This window comes from Eutrigla gurnardus, assembly GCF_963514095.1.
Source record: "Eutrigla gurnardus genome assembly, chromosome: 7".
In the NCBI taxonomy this organism is placed as follows: Eukaryota; Metazoa; Chordata; class Actinopteri; order Perciformes; family Triglidae; genus Eutrigla; species Eutrigla gurnardus.
Window position 1 is genome coordinate 24,966,667 of NC_139921.1, and position 6,257 is coordinate 24,972,923.

Sequence of the window (6,257 nt, forward strand, 5' to 3'; positions counted from 1 at the left end):
TATAAAAATATATATTATTGTTTTTTTTTCAATATTCGCATGTTTGTTTGTGTTACTTTGTGTTTTCAGTTCAGTCTGTTCAGCTTTCCTTGATGGAGTCCAAACTGACAGACAGTCTCAACAACGCTACAGGTGGAGTCATATTTCCAGTAATGATTTCGGCATTGATTATATATTAATCTAATGGATGTGGACTTAAAATTACATCTTTGTAAAGATATATATGATTTTGATCAGCTCTGGAAGCCAGACTGAGATTCACTGAGACTCAGCTGGAGAATCACACCGCAGGTAACATCAACAACCCATCAATCTACCTTTGAATTCATCTTTACTTCAACTGTTAAATGAAACATGAATCGTTTCCTGATCAGCTCTGGAAGCCAGACTGAGACTCGGTGAGAAACAGCTGGAAGATCTGAAGACAGAAAACACAGGTAAAACTCTGAAGGTTTTAAACTAACTGTAGATAAATAGTCATGTATTCTTCATATTTGTTTAATAACTAAGACATCATACAATGTTATAAATGAAATATTGGAGCAGAGTCAAATTTTTCAGCTCAAAGAACAAACATGAAGACAATCTTCAGACTGAAACTATGGAGGATCCAACATGGTTCCCTGAGGAACTTCTTTATAAACATGAAGGAGCCCTGATGGTTCTTTTAGAAAACTCAAATATAAATGGGTTATTCAAGGAAACTGTTGATCCTCTTAGCTGAGTAATACACCTGTTGTTGAGTTTTTACATCATTCACCCTATTACAATATATATTATTGTTGTTTTTTTTCAATAGTCGCATGTTTGTTTGTGTTACTTTATGTTTTCAGTTCAGTCTGTTCAGCTTTCCTTGATGGAGTCCAGACTGACAGACGGTCACAACAACACTACAGGTGGAGTCATATTTCCAGTAATGATTTCGGCATTGATTATATATTAATCTAATGGATGTGGACTTAAAATTACATCTTTTTAAAGATATATATGATTTTGATCAGCTCTGGAGGCCAGACTGAGATCCCCTTTGACTCAGCTGGAGAATCACACCGCAGGTAACATCAACAACCCATCAATCTACCTTTGAATTCATCTTTACTTCAACTGTTAAATGAAACATGAATCGTTTCCTGATCAGCTCTGGAGGCCAGACTGAGACTCGGTGAGAAACAGCTGGAAGATCTGAAGACAGAAAACACAGGTAAAACTCTGAAGGTTTTAAACTAACTGTAGATAAATATTCATGTATTATTCATATTTGTATAACTAAGACACCATACAATGTAATAAATGAAATATTGGAGCAGAGTCAAAGTTTTCAGCTCAAAGAACAAACATGAAGACAATCTTCAGACTGAAACTATGGAGGATCCAACATGGTTCCCTGAGGAACTTCTTTATAAACATGAAGGAGCCCTGATGGTTCTTTTAGAAAACTCAAATATAAGCGGGTTATTCAAGGAAACTGTTGATCCTCTGAGCTGAGGAATACACCTGTTGTTGAGTTTTTACATCACTCACCTTATTACAATATATATTATTGTTGTTTTTTTTCCATAGTCGCATATTTGTTTGTGTTACTTTGTGTTTTCAGTTCAGTCTGTTCAGCTTTTCTTGATGGAGTCCAGACTGACAGACGGTCACAACAACACTACAGGTGGAGTCATATTTCCAGTAATGATTTCGGCATTGATTATATATTAATCTAATGGATGTGGACTTAAAATTACATCTTTGTAAAGATATATATGATGATTATGTTCAGCTCTGGAGGCCAGACTGAGATCCACTGAGACTCAGCTGGAGAATCACACCGCAGGTAACATCAACAACCCATCAATCTACCTTTGAATTCATCTTTACTTCAACTGTTAAATGAAACATGAATCGTTTCCTGATCAGCTCTGGAGGCCAGACTGAGACTCGGTGCGAAACAGCTGGAAGATCTGAAGACAGAAAACACAGGTAAAACTCTGAAGGTTTTAAACTAACTGTAGATAAATAGTCATGTATTCTTCATATTTGTTTAATAACTAAGATATCATACAATGTTATAAATGAAATATTGGAGCAGAGTCAAAGTTTTCAGCTCAAAGAACAAACATGAAGACAATCTTCAGACTGAAACTATGGAGGATCCAACATGGTTCCCTGAGGAACTTCTTAAAAACATGAAGGGATGGTTCTTTTAGAAAACTCAAATATAAGCGGGTTATTCAAGGAAACTGTTGATCCTCTTAGCTGAGTAATACACCTGTTGTTGAGTTTTTACATCATTCACCTTATAACAATATATATTATTGTTGTTCTTTTTTCAATAGTCGCATGTTTGTTTGTGTTACTTTGTGTTTTCAGTTCAGTCTGTTCAGCTTTCCTTGATGGAGTCCAGACTGACAGACAGTCTCAACAACGCTACAGGTGGAGTCATATTTCCAGTAATGATTTCGGCATTGATTATATATTAATCTAATGGATGTGGACTTAAAATTACATCTTTGTAAAGATATATATGATTTTGATCAGCTCTGGAAGCCAGACTGAGATCCACTGAGACTCAGCTGGAGAATCACACCGCAGGTAACATCAACAACCCATCAATCTACCTTTGAATTCATCTTTACTTCAACTGTTAAATGAAACATGAATCGTTTCCTGATCAGCTCTGGAGGCCAGACTGAGACTCGGTGAGAAACAGCTGGAAGATCTGAAGATAGAAAACACAGGTAAAACTCTGAAGGTTTTAAACTAATTGTAGATTAATATTAATGTATTATAATTCATATTAGATACAATGTAACAAGTAAAATATTGGAGCAGAGTCAAAGTTTTTAGCTCAAAGAATGAACATGAAGAGAATCTTCAGACTTAAACTGGAGGATCCAACATGGTTCCCTGAGGAACTCCATCCTTAGCATGAAGGAGCCCCGAGGGTTCTTGTCGAAAACTTAAATATAAGAGGGTCCTTCAAGGAACCTGTTGATCCTCTGAGCTGAGTAATAAACCTGTTATTGCATTTTTCAACTTATTACAATATATATTATTGTTCTTTTTTTCAATAGTCACACATGTTTGTTTGTGTTTTCAGTTCAGTCTGTTCAGCTTTCCTTGATGGAGTCCAGACTGACAGACAGTCACAACAACACTAAAGGTAGAGTCATATTTTCAGTAATGATTTCAGTATTGATTATATATCATTATTAATCTAATGGATGTGGAGTTTACCGAATAATTCAAATTGCGTCTTTAATTAACCCTTAAATCAAACATGAATCGTTTCCTGATCAGCTCTGGAGGTCAGACTGAGAGTCGGTGAGAAACAGCTGGAATATCTAAAGACAGAAAACACAGGTAAAACTCTGAAGGTGTGACACTGACTGTGGATTATTATGTATGTATTAATCTTCTTATTATATAATAACTATGACATTGCAACGTAATATGTAAAATATTGGACCAGAGTCAAAGTTTTTAGCTCAAAGAACAAACATGTAGAGAATCCTCAGACTGAAACTGTGGAGGATCCAACAGGGTTCCCTGAGTAACTCCTTTATAATCATGAAGGGGACCTGATGGTTCTTGGAAAAAACTCAAATATAAGAGGGTTCTTCAAGGAACCTGTTGATCCTCTGAGCTGAGTAATACACCTTTTGTTGAGTTTTTACATCATTCACCTTATTACAATATTGTTGTTTTTTCAATAGTCGCATGTTTGTTTGTGTTACTTTGTGTTTTCAGTTCAGTCTGTTCAGCTTTCCTTGATGGAGTCCAGACTGACAGACAGTCACAACAACACTACAGGTGGAGTCATATTTCCAGTAATCATTTCAGTATTGAATATATATTAATCTAATGGATGTGGACTTCACCGAAGAGTTTAAATTGCATCTTTGTAAAGATATATATCTGATCGTTGATCAGCTCTGGAGGCCAGACTGAGACTCGGTGAGAAACAACTGGAAGATCTAAGGACAGAAAACCCAGGTAAAACTCGGAAGGTGCAATGTCAGACTGAGATCCACTGAGATTCAGCTAGAGAATCACACTGCAGGTAACGTCAACAACCCATCAATCTACCTTTGAATTCATCTTTAATTAACCCTTAAATCAAACATGAATCATACCTGATCAGCTCTGGAGGCCAGCCTGAGAGTACAGTGCCTTGAAAAAGTATTCATACCCCTTGAACTTTTTCACATTTTGTCACTCTACAACCACAAACTTAAATGTATTTTATTGAGATTTTATGTGATAGACCAACACAAAGTAACACATAATTGTGAAGTGGAACGAAAATGATACGTGGTTTACAAAAATTTAAGCAAATAAAAATCTGAAAAGTGTGGTGTGCATTTGTATTCAGCCCCCTCTACTCTGATACCCCTAAATAAAATGCAGTCCAATCAGTTGCCTTCAGAAGTCACCTAATTAGTTAATAGAGTCCACCTGTGTGTAATTTAGTATCAGTATAAATACAACTGTTCTGTGAAGGCCTCAGTGCTTTGTTAGAGAACACTAGTCAACAAAGAGCATCATGAAGACCAAGGGACTCACCAGACAGGTCAGGGAAAAAGTTGTGGAGAAGTTTAAAGCAGGGTTAGGTTATAAAAAAATATCCAAAGCTTTGAACATCTCAAGGAGCACTGTTCAATCCATCATCCAAAAATGGAAGAAGTATGCCACAACTGCTAACCTACCAAGACATGGCCGTCCACCTAAACTGACAGACTGAGCGAGGAGAGCACTGGTGAGAGAAGCTGCCAAGAGGCCCATGTTCACTCTGGAGGAGTTGCAGAAATCCACAGCTCAGGTGGGAGAATCTGTCCACAGGACAACTATAAGTTGTGTACTCCACAAATCTGGCCTTTATGGAAGAGTAGCAAGAAGAAAGCCATTGTTGAAAAACAGACATAAGAAGTCCCGCCACAAGCCATGTTGGGGACACAGCAAACATGTGGAAGAAGTTGCTCTGGTCAGACGAGACCAAAGTTGAACTTTTTGGCCTGAATGCAAAGCGCTATGTGTGGCGGAAAAGTAACACTGCTCATCACCCTGAACACACCATTCCCACTGTGAAACATGGTGGTGGCAGCCTCATGCTGTGGGGATGCTTTTCTTCAGCAGGGCCAGGGAAGCTGGTCAGAGTTGATGGGAGGATGGATGGAGCTAAATACAGGGCAATCCTGGAAGAAAACCTGTTGGAGGCTGCAAAAGACTTGAGACTGGGAAGGAGATTCACCTTCCAGCAAGACAATGACCCTAAACATACAGCCAGAGCTACAATGGAATGGTTTAGATCAAAGAATATTCACGTGTTAGAATGGCCCAGTCAAAGTCCAGACCTAAATCCAATTGAGAATCTCTGCAAGACTTGAAAGTTTCTGTTCACAGATGCTCTCCATCCAATCTGGTTGAGCTTGAGCTATTTTGCAAAGAAGAATGGGCAAAAAATTCAGTCTCTAGATGTGCAAAGCTGGTAGAGACATACCCCAAAAGACTTGCAGCTGTAATTGCAGCGAAAGGTGGCTCTACAAAGTATTGACACAGGGGGGCTGAATACAAATGCACACCCCACTTTTCAGATTTTTATCTGCTTACATTTTTGTAAACCATGTATCATTTTCGTTCCACTTCACAATTATGTGTTACTTTGTGTTGGTCTATCACATAAAATCTCAATAAAATACATTTAAGTTTGTGGTTGTAGAGTGACAAAATGTGAAAAAGTTCAAGGGGTATGAATACTTTTTCAAGGCACTGTAGGTGAGAAACAGCTGGAAGATCTAAAAACAGAAAACACAACCTCCGACGTTTTTAGCTCAAAGAACAAACATGAATCTTCAGACTGACACTGGAGGATCCAACCTGAAGGTTATAGTAGAAAACTCAAATATAAGAGGGTTCTTCAAGGAAGTCGCTTTCTTATTTCTACAATAAACAATTAACTTTTTCTGCAGGTGACCTGAAGGTGGCGTTCTCAGCCGGACTGACTGATTCAGGATTAGTTGGACCGTTCAACGAGGAGACGACTCTGATCTTCTCCAAAACCATCACCAACATCGGCAGAGCCTACAACCGGACCACAGGTAGACCACATCAGATCTGTTGGTGGTTCATGAAAACTGTTTGGTGGTTTCCCTGGAACTCATCGCATGAAGCTACATGTGTTAATGTTAACCTGCTCCATGTCTGATAGCCGTGTTAATGTTAACCTGCTCCTTGTCTGTCAGGTGTGTTCACAGCTCCCGTCAGAGGACTTT